This window comes from Heliangelus exortis, chromosome 2 (assembly GCF_036169615.1).
Source record: "Heliangelus exortis chromosome 2, bHelExo1.hap1, whole genome shotgun sequence".
NCBI lineage: Eukaryota > Metazoa > Chordata > Aves > Apodiformes > Trochilidae > Heliangelus > Heliangelus exortis.
Window position 1 is genome coordinate 140,730,800 of NC_092423.1, and position 20,029 is coordinate 140,750,828.

The following is a 20,029-nucleotide window of genomic DNA, read 5'->3' on the forward strand; positions in this document are numbered from 1 at the left end:
TAAATTAACATCCTTTGCAAATCCAGCCCCGGAGGTGGACAACTGCATAACCTGAGAGAGAGCACCTCAGGTCATGTGCTGGCCTATTGCTTTCTGTCTAAGGGTGCACTTAACCCAAAAAATAATCATCTAGTGTGAATAAGCTGTAAAATAAGCAAATTGTAGAGAGGTGTTTATTATAAAAAGAAATATGCAAACACATGAGAAAGTAGGTCCAGGCTAAAGAATGAAAGGAAACACACATATAAAGTTTCTGCCCTGTTACTTTGAGTTGAGCTATATTTAAAGAAACTGGTGACACTATTTATCATCAGGAAGAATCAGGAGATGGGCTAATGGAGGAAATGAATGTCCATAAGGCAAAGGCCAGCGGTTTCCTTTTGCTTAAGCACAGCTGAGAAAATATCATGATTATGTTATCTTTCATGCAAGCAAACAGCTCAGAAAGTGGCCACCTCTTTCTTCAGAAACCAGCTGCCCATGGAAGCTGTCTGCCTGTCTGCAGATTTTCTATGGACTCTTTCACCACAGCATTTAAGCACTTCCCTGTGTAAATTAAGGATGCCAGAGTCAATAATGCCAGCATTATCAAAACCAGTGAGAAAACTACGCTTCTCAATAAAATAAGTTAAATTACACCTGTATGGGAAAAGCTACCCTGTTTTTATTTGTAGGAAGTAGAAAGGATTGGAGCTCTGCGTGGTGCTTTTGCCAGGTCTCTTGATAGGCAGGTTTACTCTACTGTGAAAAGGACAGGCTTCCTTGAGCAAAGCTCACACACACAGGATAAAGATGCCAGAATAAGTCATGCCAGAATCAGCCACAACAGTCACAGGAGTAGAGGAGACATAGAGCAGTTGCTACCAGTGCTCTGCTCTGCCTGAGGATTTCAGGCACAGGAAAATAATCTTTGTAGAAAGCATCTCTCCTGGAAAAAAACACTCAAAACCAAGATAGCCATGAAAAAACATATTGCTTTTGACTGTGATAATTTGCAAAGGCTGGTAAAGAGAAAACCATTTTCAGGAAAGGGAGGTGACAAAAGAAGGGCATGGAAAACCTTTCATGTGAAAAGAGACTGAAATGAACACGTGCGTGAGAAAGGAAAAGAACAAAGGGCACTCAAGTAAATTAAAAGGTAGGATATGCAAAACCACTCAGGGAACTACCTCTTTTCATTCCATGTGGAACCAAACCATGGGATCCCAGCTTGCAGGTTTTCCTTGAGACTCAAAGGCCCAACTTGATTGGACATTTATATGAGTAACAATAATAATTGGATTTACACAATATTGAAGAGTAGCAAATTTTGAAAAGACTATTAAATGCCCTGTTTTGGGGATGAAGCTAATATATTTTTAAGAGCAAAGAAGTTCTTTGTGTCTTCACGGGGCATGGACTGAGAGTGAAGATTATTTCACATAGGACTACTGTGAGAATTTTCCATAGCTTCCTTGAGGATAAAACATTTTGGGGCTTACCACATTTGTGCAAATACTTTTTGGTTCACAGGCACTTCTGGAGCCATAACGAAAGTTGTATTTTTTTCAAAACATCTTCTAATCCAAATTTACTCAGGTACCAAGCAGTCTTTTCCTAATAAAATTTAAATACATTTCACAATAAGAAATCCCTGCAATTCAAGAAAAATATAAGCAGTTTAAAAATACCATCCAAAAATTTTATTAAAAAGTCACATCTTCTTAGTTCATTATCTTCTATAAGACAGAGACATAGAGAAACTGGGCAACAGTGTGGCACTTCCTAACTCATGGGTTTTTTTCTTAGCTTATTTCTAGCTAGAGAAAAGATCTAACAAAACCTTGCATCTGGTCACAGATATGAACACTTCCATCTTAGAATCATAGAATCATAAATTTGGGTTGGAAGGGACCTCTAAACGTCATCTAGTCCAAGCCCCCTGCAGTAGGCAGGGATATCCTCAACTAGATCAGGCTGCTCAGAGCCTTTTCAAGCCTCACCTTAAATGTCTCCAAGGATGAGGCCTCAGCTACCTCCCCGGGCAATCTGTCCCATTTTTCCACTATCCTCATAGTAAAGAACCTTTTCCTAACATCCAATCTAAATCTGCTCTTCCCTAATTTAAAACCCTTGCCCCTTTCCCTATCATTACAAGCCACTATCATCTCAGTCCATCTGCAATGAATTTTAGAGGAGCTACAAGAGCTTAAAAAAAGAAAAGGAAAAAAAAAAAGGGAATAATTGGGAACCACATGGATCTCTGTGCCCTGTGTCTGTACTGGATAATTCTTCATCCAGTCTCCTACCAGCACTTATTCACTGAAGAACTTTCCTGAGCTGTGTACAACAACCTCTCCAGACTTACTTGGAGGTGACGTCTGGGATGTCAAAGTTTATATTATTGAGACCCAGTAATTTCAGAAGGAGATGTCTGGTTTCTTGCTTGCTTGCTTGCTTGCTTGATTGATTGATTGATTGATTGATTTTTTAAACTGAGATAATTTCAAGGCTTGATAAAAACCACTATGCAAAACAGGCGTTTGTGAACTTAAGGCATATTTTTAGAATTAGTATCTTTTGTGACAGTGATATTCACCATACTTTATCAAGCTCAGTCTCTTGAAATTGTAAGGAAGAAAACAGAATGCCTCTACTACTACAGCTTTCTTCCACATTGTTTCAAATGTTGTCAGTGTAGAAGAAAGAATAATCTCTCTTCAGCTAAAATGTTAAGCAGCATCCACTCACCCTGAGCCTATTCACCAAAGTTGCTTTCCCAGTTCTTCATTTGCTTTAAGGCCCAGTGCTCATTGACACGAACCTTTTTAAACAGTTCATTTAGTATCAAAGACATACAACAAAACTAACATGCCTGCTCGTGCTGGTTGAAATGTATCAGTTTTTCTGATCCTCATTGCCTAAACTGAATATCAATCAGAATTCCACTGTGGATTTTTCTACTTCATTTCTTACCCTGAGTTGTTATTGAGTTTTGGCACCCAGTAGAACACCATCTAACAATATCCACAAAAAAAATAACAGCTATGAATTACACTATACAAATTTTTTTTAAAGTGATTATTTCCTTTAATGAGATGTTACTATATATATATATGTATTTGTAGATATATATAAACACAATCTCACACACATTTGTATAACAATCTTCCTTCCCCCCCAAAATTAACCATTTCCTTTCAGAGGCTAAACAAATATTAAGTGAAACTGGTAAGTCACTACCTGTCAGACACACAAGGGCTGGTTCCCACTGATCTTCCTCAATTAAAACTGTGCACATTATCAGTTCACAGGTTATAAAAGGGCCCTTTTGCATTTCTGCAGGCCAGCTCTCCTTGCTACCCCAGCAGAGAATATACAGCAGATAAACATGTTGCCACCAGCAGCTGAAAGAATTTTTTTTCCTCTGTGTTATCTAGACAGCAAATTAACTGTGTCCTTCATTCAGTAGCTAAGCACATCCCAGCCTGGTGGAGGCCTCTCAGCAGTGTTGCTGCACTAACAGGGGGACCCAAGACCTGAGCAGAAGGGGACTGAGCAGACAAGGTATGTGCTGGGCTAGCCAAGACTGATGCCATTTAACTACCCATTTTAGTCATATGTCCTTTGAGGTAGGGAAGAATGGTTTTGCACATGAGATCAGGAACATTTGAGCCATCTAGTGAATAACAATAACGGCTTTGTAATTTCAGAACTATTTCGACTTCAAGTTATTTTTTTCCTCAGATTAGCAAATTCTTGCTTAAAATGTAGATATGTAAGATTAGTCCTCAGTTTAGTCTTTCTATATTATCCAAGAGTGCATACCTCTGGTGATTGCTCCTAGGTAATAATTATAACTCTCTGAACATTAAATACATTGGTTCAGACCAGTAATAAAATTAAATTTGATGTGTCACCAGAATATACCTTTAAAATAAGCAACAAGGTTGAAGATTTCATGTACTCTTTACAATAATGAACACTAATGACATTAGAGATTTAACTATTAGTTTTGGATACCTTAAAAACATAGAAGCAGCATCCTTTGAGAGGGAAGGAAACAAGCAGATCCTATCCTTACCTTTTTGGATTCACACCTGAAAATCTATGAGGTTTTGGCTTTCAAGTGCTGAAGAGGCTTTTGTAAATGGGTGGTCTCATGGCAGAGACCACAGCTTTGGAAACAGATGGAGTTCTTCAGGGTCTGAAGGTCCCAGCTGTTCATGACCCCATGTAGCCAGAGCTCTCAGCCTACAGCAGAGCCACCATAAGGTATGGGGTGAATGCCACCATCAGCTGAGTGACCTGGTAGCAGCTCCTGCTAAGCCAACCAAGTGCTGGCCAAAGAGAGGAGTGTTCATGAACCTGGTATGGATGTAGAAAGCAGCAGTCACCTACCATAGTGACTGCAAGCCCATGGGGACATTGCAGTGTGCCCTACCTCACTCAGGCATTGCTGAAAGGGATGTCCTAATGGCTCCTAGAAAATGGATTAAGGTGCTTCCTGATAGCATCGCTTCCCCCATTTTAAAACGGGCCCTGAGGCGTGCATTACAGTTAATTACGGATGGGTGATGTTTTTGCTCTTTTACAAAAAGCAGTTGTGCAACCAAACTTCTGCCTTGTTATTTGGAAGCACCATTTGGCTGCTGTCATCAAATTACAGCTCATTTGTGCATGGTGAGGGCAGTAAAAGTGTGATACAGGAGATGTTTATGATGGAATTAATGTGGTGGAAAGGCACGATATGCAATAGAAGCTGTTTCTTTTGCTGCCTTGTATAGATGCCAGTGTATAAATTGAGCTGCAAATATAATCTGAATTTAAATATGGCAGACATACTTTATTCCTTTCTACTTGTTTATTTATGTTGGTTGCATTAAATACATGTCATCAAGGCCACAATTGCTGTCAGTGATGTCTATTAAAGCACTGGTGTATTATTTCTTCCAAATCTGTCTTTTTTTAACTAGGCATCAGACATACTGGATCAATTAGAGGGTCAGTGCCTAAAGCCCCACCAGTCCTCATCATGGACAGGAGATGGGTTTGTACTGCTGGATGGACCAGACATTATTCCTAGTACCAAAACTGAATGCAGTTCAGAAAAATGTACAAGAGGAAGCCTGAGCCAAGCAGGTGCTTTAGATAATACATCTATTGGCAGACCTCTCTGCACCACTTAAGATGAAAAATAGTAGAACAAGGTTTATAGGCACAAGAGAGGAAGAGAAAAATCAAGATAAACTAACATTAGAGATGGTGTTTTCAAGCACGTAAACACTCTTTGTGACATCTGGTTGCTTCAAAACAGAGAGATCTGTGTCTGCTTCATGGGATTTGTAGCCGTGACTGTTAAACCCGATTCTTAGTTGCACAGATTGAGTTGGAGTTATCTCTGGTGGCAGCTAAAAGGTAAATCACCCTGTCTGATTGCACAGCATAGTCAATGGAGGCTTGTACCCCTTCTCATGTATCTGGTGCAGGAGCTGGGATAAATAAAATACCTCTTTTTCTTTAAAAATGGATATGAGCAACTGAGGAAATATTAGGCACGTTTCTTTTACATAACTTGTTGGAGGAGTGAGTTTATGTAGTTTAAGTCATAGCCTAATTTTAATCTATTTTCTGTAAGAACCTGTATTATGTTTTCACATTTTCTTCATCAATTAGACTTGAGGTGAGAAAAAATTACAAACGCTGTTAAGAAATTTACTCTGTTACAGAGCTAAGTTCAGTGCTCAGCTCAGCTATGTTTGAACTGTGTGATCAACAAAGGCAGCATTTAGGTCCATGGAAGAGTCTTTCATCAGCCAGTGAAGGAAGAAAGGCAAAAAGAAAGCATATCTGAATTTTTAACAAGCTAACAAGCTGTACCCTCCTCACTCGACCTGATTCATCACCTTGGTGTACTGTGTTTGAGACTATTTCCTTTAGGAAGCAGCTTTTTTTTTTTTTTTTTTTTTCCTAAAACCTAGTGATTTTTTTTTTAATTACACAGACTTCAGCTTCCCATTTTAAACATTTCTGCAGAGAGCAGGTATGTTATAATTCACCGTAATGCCAAGTAATTCCAATTCAGCATCTGTGATTTATAGCTAAGAGATCTGACAGCCTGCTGGACTAGGAAGAAGCCAAACTAAACCCAGCAGCAGTTCAGCAAATTGTTAACTTATGGGAGCATATGTGTCCCTGGAACCACTTTTTCCCCTGTTTTGCCCTTTCTAGTTATTGCTTTTTTGTTGTGACTTGCCCTCCTTATTGTCAGATGCTCCTTAAGGCAAGGATCAAGTCTTCCTGGCAGTCAGCACAGGACCTGAACCATCAACACCCGGACTCCCCTTGGGTCAATTCTGCTCCATCAAAACTGTGGAGCTGCAACACCACTCCCCTACCATGCAAGTAGTGTATATTATTAAAAGCTTTCAAAATGCTTTCAAAAGGAACACATTATGTTACTGAGGTAAGAAACAGGCCACAGAAAAATTCCAGAGACTACCCTGTAAGCTACTGATAGACCTGGGTTTGCAACACACTGCTTCTGTAATGTGCAAGAGCCATGAAGACCTGGCTGCTTCCTGTAAGAAGATAAAGGCAGCAAGTCATGCTGAAGACACTGAGGGTGCAAGAATAACTCCCAAGAAAGTCCACAGGCACAAAAGTGATTTGTTTCAGTGGCTGCCACCCATGACTGCTTTTGCTGGAGGTACTGAACAAGGGCATGTTGACCACTCCTTCATGGAGCTGTGACTCATCACAGTCATCAAAACACACTGAATAACTTAAAAAAAGAAACCCAAAGCCTATAGTTACATGTACTGCATTCACTGAACTGTGCTCATGTATTTGTGCACTGACCAAGCTGTTTTCCTGTAACAGACACTAGTGCAAAGGGACTGTAAAACAGAGAAGGGCAGATTCAAGTCAAGCCTAGCAGAGCAGAGATCCAGCAGGTGCTTTGAGTGCAGTGAAAATGAAAACTCTTGGAATACTGGGCTGATTTGCCAGAACCATTTTTTTTTGTAGACTACTAAAGCATTTGTTCAAAAAGTATTGACCTGTCTTGTCTCATTGCTCTGGAACAATTTATCTCCTGTCCTTTTTGAGAATTTGTAGCATGTAGGTAGTTTTTCTTTGTTCTGATGCCTTTAATCAGACTCAAAATGCCCCATTTCCACAGAAAAACAAATCAGAAACTGTTTTTAGGGACCTTAAAGGAAACTTCTGTAAAATTCTATTAAAAGAAAATTTCAAAATTTTAGTTTTTACCCCTATTTGGAATTAAACAAACCCTGTGGAACATTCCTGAACAAACCTCTTTCTCATCTGAGCACAGTGTACACCACTCCAGTTACATAGGAGTCACTTCCACACAGGACATGAATTCACACTTTTGCTTTCTGCATCTCTTTCAGCTGTCAGCAGAATTACATCCACAATGTCCATGCAACACCAGGCAGCTCATCCAAACACAAAAAAATAAATAAATATTGCTGCTTAGCTGATGTACATAAGTAATAAAGTTGATGGACTATCAGAAACCAGTTATAATTGCTTTAGATTAACACCTTTGCTTTCACTTTCATCACCATTACTGCTTTCACTTGATCCCAACCCCAGTCCTGCATCTCTCTATAGGGTAGCACAGTAAGATGCCAGATTTCCCTCTTCAATAGTGATGGAAGACTGGGATGTAAGTAATCCTATGGGCTCTCCAATTGAGCACATACAGGCTTGCATGATTTGACTGGATCACAACAGCCAGGCAGTGACTTTTTTTTTTTTTTTTTTTTTTTTTTTTTTGTATGTTGTTTTAACCCTGGCAAATTAGTTTATGTGCAAGAGGGAATAATGTACCAGGAGACCATTCACTTTTGGCTACTGTAGGGTGTGGAAATCACACCATGTTAAAAGCTGCCTGAGAAAATTTTAATCAGAATTATTTTAAACAGCATAAGCTATTGACTCTCTCTTATTCTCTCTGAATTGAACAAAGCTTTAGTAACTGTCTAAAAGAGCAAAAGAGTACAAAATTGTCCCTATTTTCCTCGACTAACTTACATAAAATCTAAGCTGGAAGATAAGGATGTTAAAAAAAGAGACCTCTTCATATAAGCAGAAAGACTTGAATGGGTTAAGCCATATCTGGCTGAGTCCCAACAGACATAAAAATCACCTGTGCCTGCTCTGAAATAAATCAGTGTCCTTTTCTGCTGCTGCCGTTGTCTGGAAATAATGCAAATGCAATGGGCCTGCAGTGACATTGTGCCGCACTCGAAGGATACACATAATAAATTGCCCCCTAATACTGTTAAAGAGACATTTTCGTCTTACTCAGTAGCTTTTGAGGTTGAACCGTGCTACTTACCAGTTGAGGACTCTGATATGGTGTCATGCCAATCTGCTCTTTTATTCATTTAGCTTCTTATTGCTTATATGCACATTTGATTCTTATGTCTCAAAATGCGTTTGCTGCTTACACTCGGTGATAACGTGTTCGCCGGCACACAGAAAAAAAAACAGGGAGTTTTCTTTCCACTTTGTTGCTGTTGTTTTAATCATTTCCCTTCAACAGCGGCTGGAACAGATCATAGATTCATATGATTTGGTTCTACTGCATTCATCACTGAGAAAAATACATGGCTGTGTTAAAGGAGGACAGAAAGAATTTGTCTGCCCAGCGGGAAGCTATTGCTGTTCCATAATTGTTTGCTAAAAGGAAGCTGGAATAAAAATGGAGGTAAATGGGTATCTGTGTCAAACCAATCCATCAAAATAAGTTTAACTGACTGGGAAGTCACAGCTTAGGACCTGGATATGAAATCTGGCAAACCCAACATAAAAGAAAATAACTTAATTACTTATTTAAAATATTTTAAACCTTAAAAATTATATCTGATTGCATCATTTTCTGGACACACAAAAAATTTGAACTACCACCAAGGCATTTGCTAATATCCAGGAACTGAAGTCAAGTAAGCATAACCATAGAAAGAGAGTGATACATGACTTTAAACTAAAGAACATAGTTGCAATTGTTTGTTTGTTTTCTTTAAGCATCATTATATTGCCCAAATGCCCAGTTCTGTCCTAAAATTGCTCTCTGTCTAATACCAAGTCAAGTAGGCAAATATTTGTGTATTGCTACAGAGAAACAGCTCATGGAAACAAAAAAAATACTTTCTTCTGGGCTGGCTGCCCAACTCTTTTCCTGTTTTTGCCAGAAGACGATGATATTGGGCTACAGAGAACAAGTGCCTGTGCAGAGCAGATCCCTTAGTACTGCAACCATTGCCCACTCAGCTCTCAGTATTTGGGATATTTTAAATGAATAAAAAGCCTGTCATGGCACCTTTCTGCCTTATTTTCATGTGTGAATGCAATAGACAAAACAGAGACAGTGAAAACCACTGAACCAGAGTAGTAGCAGAAGGGATTTGGCTTCAGGCAGCAGTGCTGTAAAACTTGCAAGGAATATGGCTAAATCATTAGGCATCTTCTGTACTGAAGTGTTTCCCAGGCTAGGCAGTGATAGCTGAGTAAGGGCTAATGCACCAGTGATCCTCAGGTCTAGTTTCTTTTTGGGCTGAGATTCCTAGCTTACAAAGCTACAGGAAACCAATGGCAATCACTCCACCTGACTTTGTACACCACAGACCGTAGGGCTCGCTTGCTTAACTCCTGTTTCAGGTCCCTGATTTAGGACTGAACAGTAGTCTTCAGTCTGTGTCCCATGGAACTAGAAGAATTGTGTCCATAGAAAGTACAAAACTTGTCACTAGAAAAGGAGTTTAAATACACTGTATGAAGGTGTATAATTTCTCTTAGGAAATCCTCAGAGGTCTGAAAATCAAAGATGGTCTGAGGCCACTTACTAGGGCACAAATCTTTTAGAATACCTCTCAGTATTGACCCAGAAGCTTGCACTTCTTCATCAACAGATCACTTAATGTTACCTTGCTTTTAATTGTCGTATTTCTGTTCCAATTATACCTTGCTTCAACTGCTAGCCATTCCATCACTATAACTTGGTCTGCTAAACTGAAGAACCCTCTGTAATCACATTTCTGCTCTCTAAGTAGGTACGCACAGACCAGCAAATCACCCTTTAAGTCATCAACAAGCTAATCAGAGTGTAGTCCTTGAATCTTTCACAAAAAGGAATGTTTCATGGCCTGCCAAAGCTTCCCAGCCCTCTTCTCTAAACACTTAGTAATTTCTCAGTCATTCCTGAAGTACAGAGTTGGACACAGCATTGCAATGCACAGCATCGCAGAGTTGGACACAGACATTCTCGGTTTCATGCCAAGACATTGATATTCATAGTTCTGTATTAGCATTTCATCTGAAGTATCTGTGGCTTGTGTTCAACTGATGATCTGATATGACCAACAAGTCTTTCCGAGACCTATACTTTCCCAGGACAGAGTCCTCATGCTGCAAAAATCACCTATGTTCTTTGCTCTTCATTGTCTGATATTACATCTGGTTGTTCAGGCTTATTGGAAGTTATACTCTTTGCTTCCATCCTTATTACAAATACATTCCCCTTAAGAACCCACTCTATCTTTAGTCACAGAAGATGTACAAAAGTTAAAGCTTCACCTCTCTAGACACCTTCAGCACCATTCACTTCATGCTCTCCTCAATGCTGCAATGACTTAACACATCCCCAGTGTTTCTGGAAATAATTCATAAAAATTAGACCACAGGCACAGATGCACTGTGCAAAGACCAACAGGAAGAGTCTTCTAATATTTACTAAATGTGTATTTTCCTTCAGAACTCCAACCAACCTTGATTTTGCTAATAAAATCTGATAAATAAGGAAAGGATCAATATTATATATTGTTACCTAGGTAAAAAAAAATAATATTTTCACTTATATCTCTCAAGGATGTTCACATTTGTAAAATAACAAGACTTTGGAAATTCTCTTACTTCCCACATGGCTTCACCTGTATGCCCCTGAGATGCAAGATGTGAAAGACAAAGAAAAACCCCAACTCTCTTTCTTGTGTTTTTCCCTGTATAAAGGGAGCTGCAATAATAGTAAGCTGCTTATGGTGCCCAAGGTCCACGAAAAAATTAGCCTGTGGCTCAGGGCAGGATCTTTTGCTAACATTTCATTTTGATTTTGAGAGTACTGGAACATGGTATGGGCCATACACTTCAACAGGCTTTTGAAAACACCTTGCGTATGTACTGAATTTCTGTAATGAGGGTTTCTTGCTCACTGAACCTTTCTGAAGCCACAGCCTTCTACAGGCCTGTTTGACTTCACACAGAACTACAGGAGGGTTAGTCCTGTCACATACAGGAAATAATTATGCCAAAAAAACATTTACTTCGTCAGTTTGAAATATTGTCTCCAAATATTTTGATAACAAAGCCATTGCAAATATTTTTGTGAAATGCTCTCTTGTTTGAGATTTCTTTTCATTTTCTGAAAATGGCAGAAGTTATTTTATTCTTCACATTTCTCTGTGTTGTGCAAAATTATTACAGAGTTTAAAATTCCCTTGGTGAATTCAGAGCCTAAATAATAAATAATAAACTAGCAGCTGAGTCCTCAATAATATCAGCAGCTCTCAACACAAGCACCTGAAATAAAGAAGCTTTTTTAACACTAAAATTAACTCCTGTCAGCATGAGCATTGAGAAATTTATATCCAAAATTATAGTGAAAATGTAGGAGCCTGAAATTGAGTGATATAAAATGAGCATGTATTGCTGTCCCTCTGGAAGATGTTCCCATCAAGAATCCTACGAGACAGCTCAGTGTTTGATCCTCCACCTGGATATATGGCTACTTTGTGGCTAGCTCTGGTCAGAAGTGTCACTGTCCCACTGAAGCCTTTTCCATGAGTGACAGATTCATAGAATCATAGAATTTCCAGGCTTGGAAGGGACTTTTAATATCATCCATTTCCAACCCCCCTGCCATGGGCAGGGACACCTCCCACTAGATCAGGTTGCTCATCTACCTCCAGGAGTTTGAAACCTGTCCTGTGAATTAGGTTGCATTTCCCAGAGAAGTTCCATCTACAATCTCCAAAGAGTAAACACAGGATTAACTTCAGCAAATGAGGAATGAAGAGTTAAGAGTGATCCAACAGGTAAAACATGTGACAGCCATTTATTTCTCTAGCCTCGGGCCTGTAAATGACAGGGAACATGGGCCACACGAAGGCCACAGCATCACAGTTTGCAGGCACCTTACTTCTTTCTGAATTATTACGAGGTAGTACTACAGTGCAGGCAGAAATCAGCCAAGTACGTTTTCAAAGGCTGGTTTAGCCCTCAACTAAAATAATCATAGAAAGGTTTGAGTTGAAAGGGACCTTAAAGATCAACTAGTTCCAGCCCCCAAATCTCTGCTAATGCCCTAATTTGTGACAGCACTCTAAAATTTAGAGCTAATTAGTAACCCTTTCTATATGGAATCATCACATGAAATACAATCACCAAATAATTATTCAAATGAATAATTTGGTCAACTGGATAAATAATAGATCTTGTTGTACATTATTATTGTTAAATACACAAGCTTATAATGTAATTGCCAGTTGCAATTCTGGCTTTACACCTTTCTGAGGAAACCAAGCAAGGAACCAGTATTTCAGGCTGCAAACCCATGGAGACAGAGCCTGAGGAGACACTATCAGGAAGCAAGGCTACCACAGTCGCACACACACAGGCACAACAGAGCTGAAGAAGGATTTTTGATCTCCAGTCCAAGCTGGACCATGGCCAAGAACCTTCTGCTTTTCTAGAGGAGGTAATGAGTCTCCCATCAATACAAAAAAAAAAAAAAGAAAATCACCCTCACAATCCACCCTCATATCACAGCCTCTTGAAAAAGGCAACACTCCACCCTTAGTGCTCTTGCTTTAATCCACCCTCATCAAAAATGCAACACTGGCACTACTGCAATTTCTTGCTCACAGTACCGTTCACCTTCTCAGCCTTCATTTCACCAGAGTAAGGTTGGCACCACTTTCTAGTGCTGAGCCCACATTCAGAGTAAAGGTCAGATGAAGGCACTGATATATACAACAATATCCACATGTACCTGCAGAAAGGCTGAGACAGTTTCCCAGAAGGGGTGAAACACCTCAGCTTATTTTAAATGATGCTAAATCCTGGACTCTCTTCTCTGGAACTCCACCCAACAACATTTTCTAGAAGACATACTTTGACTAATTATCTCCTCATTTTACTCCTAAATAATCACTCTCTGGGGGAACTCAGACATTGCTGATGCTTTCTCCTACAAACAAGCTTCTCCAGGTAAGAGAAAGCTCCTCGAGAAAGTCATCCTGCTTTGTTTCTGCAGATTTCTGGAATGGAATTGAAGCAGAAAAGGGCTACAAGAGTGGGCTAAAAGAGTGATATGACATGCCAGATACCTTTTCCTGATGATTTGCTAAATTTGTCACTGACTCCAAAGCCAAAACTTTGAACGAGAAAATGACTGAGGTCATTGAAACATGTGTCACTTTCCTAGTCCCTGTTCCAAATCAATGGTAACAACCGGATTTCCAAAACAATGTTTTATTATTATAATAATTAAAAATCTTAAATTGTTTTTTCACACTTCAAAATATTTATTTTCCAAACCACTGCTTTTTAAAAAAAAAATTTGACTCATAGAAAACATGGAAAACATTCATCTGAGCAGCATCAGGACAACATATTTAATCTAAAGAAATACTCAAACAGAATGGAAAACATGTACAGAAAAAAAAAAATCAAAATCCCAACATTCTGAACTAACTATACTTTGTAGGAAATATTCAGGAATTTTTGCTGAGATGAAATTACTTTCTACCTCTTTGGAGTCTGCCTCTTTTGGACAGGTCAGAATCAGGCTGATTTCTGTTTACCTGAGCTTTTTTTACACACTTTTTTGAATTATTAATTTAAGAGCTACCACAGATCTTGAGCACATTTGTAAAACCCCATCATCAGCTGTCTTTAAGTTGAGCTCAGACAACACCAAGTCCAAGACTGCATTCACAGATCTAGACTGGGTTCACTTTTAAATACAGCGAGACCCACGTCTGGAGTTTAGCCCTGGCCTTAACTTCATTAGTTCTGAAATCAAATGGGAGCATTTAAAACATTCCTGGTTGCTGTCTACACTAGGAGCCTTCGGGAAAGCATTCAAGGGATAACTCCCCAGACTCTTACAGGCAGGTATAAGCTTACTCTGTCAAAGGTACAAGCTGACTCTTGGATGTAATAGCTCAGTGCAGAGTCAGGATGTGCAGACTCTCAGACGACTTAGCTCATTTTCAGAAACATGATGACTAGAGCTACAGGGCTTCCAGTTTTCTAACAGTATGGTCAGAGCAAGCTTACACTTGTCTGGAAATACTACAGGAACTACTTCAAGAGAGGATGCAGTTACACCTGAAAATCTATGCAGTCGCACCTGTAAAACTTACTCTTTTTCCCCCAAAACATCTCTATGGTGCAGAAATGTGATTCTAACTTCTCACAGTAAAGGCACTGATGAACTTGCTGCTAGAAGACCTGATGAAACAGGTATTAGTCCTGAAAAATATATATATATTTATGCACCATGAGTGTTGTCAACAATTCTAATAGCACTTTCAATATCTTTGCAGAACATCTGTGCTTCAGAATTCAGGAAAAAAGGGTTTGTCACAATGCCATGTGCAGCCATTTCTTGCCTTTTTTCTTTGTTGTTGCAGCCTACAATAGTCTATATGGAAGGTGACAAAATATTTTTATCATAAGTGAAAAAGAAAATTCAATCAATTATTTTACTAACTAGGACAATAAGAGAACACATACATTTGAAATTCAACAAAAAGATACTAAATTTCTCGTGCAAAAAGAGAAATATATCTCTATTAAATATTTAGGAGTAGGTGGGCCAAAGCAGGATTAAAGACAAAAAAGATTTAGTAGACAACTTATTGTTTTTAAAAAAATGACATGAAATCTAACTCATTTTACATGTTCCCAGTCCCAACTGGGCTCAGTTTCTTTCATCAACAATTCAGCCTTAACCCAATACCTGCATGTGAGCCCTTGGTTAAGGTCAAATACCTATATTACACCGCCCTTCAAGCAATATTGAATCAGTAAAGTATCTTTTCAGCTACAGTTATATTAAATATAGCTATTGACTTCCTTCTTTTTTATTGCACTATAAAACATGCTGTAGTGAAAATAAAGGTTTACTTTGCAACAGAGAATTCACAGGCATCTATTACTGCTGAGTCTTAAAATCCTTGGACGTGCAGTCTTGCTGCCTGCGTTGATTGAGACAGTCTGAAAACCAATTAACTGTCCTTCAACCAGCCTCTGACTGGTGTAATTAGTAGAGTGTGTTTCATGTGTCTGTCTACAGTAGATGCTGAAATATTTGTCCATGTTCCTTTGTGTATAACTAAACTATTAATAAAATGTCAGGTTTCTTTCTTTCCTGTTTTCAGAAAACAGGCAGAAAGCTTCCATCCTCACAGAGGCTTCAGGAGTTGGCTGCCTCTTTTTGATTTTAAAGATAGCAGTGTCTCATCTTGATTCATTCCTCTCTAACAAGTGAAGATCTAAGTGTTCTTTTGCCAAATCCTGAGGTAGCTTTTAGACTGATGTAGCATGAGGAACAAGCAATTATATTCACTTTTATAAGCCTCAGGTAGAAGGTTTGACAAAAGAAACATTCTGTGATCCTCAAGCAAATAATCAGTGGCAAAAACAGGTTCATATTTAATAAATTCTACCTTGTTCCTAAAGTGGTCTACAAAAGAAATCATCTAAGACTATTTTAGATTTACATTTCTCAGACACTTGAAAGATGCCCAAAATGCAGAAAGTTCCCTTCTACACTCAGCCATCTCATCTCTCATTTTTACATCCCAACACTGTGATGCAAACTCCCCTGAGAAAATCTCTGGCCGAATTAAAACAAATCACAGTTAATAGAAACCATCACTTCTACCAAAGGGATTTACAAGAAAGGTATTCCATAGTATTTAGCCTCTGAAAACGTTCAAACACAGGCAGGTCAGACAAGCCTAATTTTTCTCCAGGGGCAATTTACTTGCCTGGGTGCTGCAGATCCAGGCAGTATCTCAGACAATATGTGACAATAGAATTTTATAGTATTTGTGAACCTAGATCACAAATGGCTTTCATTGCTTAGCTATCATGGAAAAACCTACAGGCATGATGACCAAGATCAAGTATCACAAAAGCACATATTGATGATTCCTATCAGGGAAGGAAGCACTAGATTTGCTTCTCTGCTGAGTCCTATCTGCTGAAGTCTATCCACAAAATACAAAGAGCCTCCCAGTACTCTTGTTGTCTCCTAGGGTCACTGAAGAGCCAGAGAACCAAGCCTAATTGCAGGAGATTCCCTCATAACAGTCAAGGAAACAACATAGAATGTGAAAACCCTGAAACATGCTCCCAGCATCCCTGAGGCAGAGGAACAGAAGGTAATGTAACCATTTGAGACCTAAGAATTCCTCAACAGATGGGTCTGTCCTCCAGCAAAGTAAGAGTGAGAACTGGTTTAGAGGACACTGATGTAAAAGCATCCAAGTTGTAAAGGTGCTTAGAACTCTGCACACTTCTAATGTTTTACTGGAAAGTTCTCCATCATAAAGAAGCAGGACAAGGAGATGTGAAGAGCCATACCAAGGGTATGGTCTCTTCCTTGGTAATAATTCATGAATCAGCAATAAAATGAGGTCTTTGGAAATTGCCATCTTTTTCTTACAGGACAGGTGCATAAGGTTCAGTAGCAATAGAACTCCTGGGTCACCTCTTCTGGGCAGCAGACCTCACACTCTGTCCTCGTTTATGAAGATAGTAATTGAAACCTACCCAAAAGTGGATCCAGACTGTAGTATTGCACAACCATAACAGTCAAGGAATCCCCAAGAGTTTGATGTCTAAACAAACACAGGGGAAAAGATAAGACACATAAATAGAGCAAATGACATAACATCAAATGGCTGCTCTTAGTTCCAGAGTTAGATCCTAAGATTAATTTATTTTTATCTCTTTCTTTGAGGATGGGTTGATGTCCAAAGAAATAATTGAAAAGGAGGGGAGGAGGCTGAGATGGAGCAAGGCTTGGAATAAATTTCATGTTGGAATGAATAATCCAGATGGTAACTATCCTGTCATGATATGGCCAAGTTCATCAGGAATCACAGCAAACACCACTGCAGATCACAACAGCCTCAAAAGTTGCAGTGACACAGTCTGGGCAATGAGGGAGAAGATAAAAGTAGAATATTTGAATTAAGAGCTAAAAGCATGCCAGGGGTCAGATCTCAGCCCTTCCACAGAACTTGTGAATGTATCAGAAGATTCGTTCATTTCTCCTCCCATCCTTTGGACTGCTGGAAATCAGAGACTTCCTGTCTGTGCTGGTACACACAGCAACTCTTCCAGTTCTTAAAAAATTATAGCGTTTAACCACATAACAAGTGTTAATTTACAGTAAACTATCAAAGTTTAACTAGGCAGGGCAAGTCATCTTTTGAATACTGTCACTCATGTGTTGAGGTGTCTGGGACCAGATGCCATCCTTGCTCTGGTGAAAGCCAGGTATGAGACATACTGCTACTGCTCCCAAAGTACTCCCAAAATAACTCCCTCCATCCTTACCATGGGCCACTCTCTCAGTTGCAAACACTTGCCTGCTGCATTGTGTTCTAGAGAGGAAATGTACAGTGAAACAGCCTGAAACTAGACTGCCATTTGTGTTTTGACAAGGTTTTGATAACCTCACTGTATGGGGAACTTATAGAGAGGTGAAACAAAAGCAGAGAGGAGAGAGAGAGAGAGAAATGCCAGATATGGCCGTGCTATGATCCTTCCACAGCTAAGTTTGCTGTTTGAGTCTGCTGCAATTTGCATCTACATTTACACTTTAATTGTTCTGTGAAAACCTTTGCATTGGAACAAATCCAGGGGCACACATGAAGCATGCATCTACACACGGATATAGGTCTTGGGTGGATGCCTAATCTTCAGTGGGAAGAGCTTGCTGTAGGCACAGTCTCTGAAGATGAAACTCTCTCTTTCTCCACTCACCTCAGATGAGTCAAGAGGGCCTTTGTGGTAGGAACTGCAGATGAGCACTCACCTTCTCAGGAAACCAAACAACTTATATCTAGCAAAGATATCTAAGTAGGGATTTAGGGGCACTAATTCAAGTATCCACCTTTAAAAGTACATAATTACATATTTCCAGTTCAACTATAGTGATGTCAAAAGGCCCCAGTGCAGATCAGCAACCTTTCCTGCCAAGCTCTGTGTTAACAGGAGAGTCAGGTCTTGCACTAAACAGTTTACAAGACAGGCAAAGAAAATAATCACCATCTTGGTTTTCTGGCATGAAACTGAGGCCCAAGGCCAAACAGAAGAGCTGACAATTGAAGTAAGATTGCTCATTAAAAATAAATGCCAGGTCAACTTAAATCAAGGCACTCTTCTTCACCAAGCATCATCTCACTGATTATCAGGTGAAGTTCATGCTCAATTTTCATTCCTCAACTAAAGAAGCTGCATTCAATGAAGTTTAATGATTTATCAGTCTGGAGGCTGGAAGTGAAAACCCTCTCTTCTTTCCCTCAGCATCTTCATAAGGGCAAGTTCCTTTGCCTCTGTACCAGGTGCCATCTTCTCCACCAGAAGGGCATTTAATGACACCAACCAGACTAACAACTACAATTAAGAGAAGCTTTTACAGCAGAAACTGCTCTGGGACACACAGCACTGCTGCAGTGTCCAGTCCTGGGCTGTGGCACTTCAGGGAGAGCTGCACTATGGGGACAGCATCCTGGAGGACAGTTTTGCTTTACAAGCCAGACACAGTGGCAGTAAATCAACCTGGAGACACTCTGCCCAATAGAAATTGCACCCAGCCTGAATATGGGAGTCTTGAGACTGATGGAAGTAAATGATTTTTGTTTCAGTGAAACATTGTTGACTTGCAGTTTGCTTGGTGGGTATGAATTTAATTGCTGACAAACACAAAGGGATGTTTTACTAAGTCACAAGCAGACAAACTCTGGTTTACAGCCTCCTAATTCTCACATTGCAAAACAGTTTAAGGGGGGGGAGGGCCATTTAAAAAATAAATTTTAAAAAAAGGTAGTTTTTAGGTATTCTTGTCCACCAAGAGTGGCTTCCATGTGGGCAAGCTGTAATTCTTGGTACTTTGCAAGCTTCAGTCAGTAATACAGATCTTTAAGATCAAAATCAAAAGAAGTCTTTGAAAATATAATAACTCCTTAAAAAAAAAAAAAAAAAAAAAAAAAAAAAAAAAAAAAAAAAGTAAGCCAAAGGGGAGCAGTTTTGCTTTCTAGCTCAGGTTCCTTACTGAAGTTGGTGACAGGGAATCAGACAAATGGTTAAACCTGGAAAGCCAAATTGTAGACAGCCTTCACAAAGAGCAGGGTGGGAAGGCCCAGCAGGGAGATAGATTCATTTGGCTCAGCACTTTTCAGGGCAGTTCATCTGATCATGCCCTCAGCAAAAGAAGTGGGAGGGTTCATTTTGGGGTTTTTTTGTTGGTTTTTTGGTTTTGTTTTGTTTTGTTTTTAAATGCCTGTGTTACCTATTTGGGAGTTTGTATTTTTAACATACATGACAAACACTTGGGTCTTTAAATTACCACCCAGACAGATTGGAAAATTCAAAATCAAGTAACTGTGGGCAGAGGACAGAAACACCCCTATTAACAAGACTATTATCTTCCCCTAGGAAAAAAAAAAAACAGGTCAGGGGAGGAAAATGTGTGAAAAAACTCAGGTTTTATAATTCAGAGCTACATTCTCAGACAAGAACTGCAGAAATTAGGTGCCCAGCATCAACTTAACCCTTTGTGTACCTCTAAATAAGATATCTCTTTCTACCCCTGTTAATTGGCACCAATCAGTTACTTAGCAGAAAGACATCTGATTTTATTCAATTTACTTCACTTCCACAGCAGGAGGTAAAGAGTTAAACGATATAGGATACAGTTTCCTTTTTTATATGATAA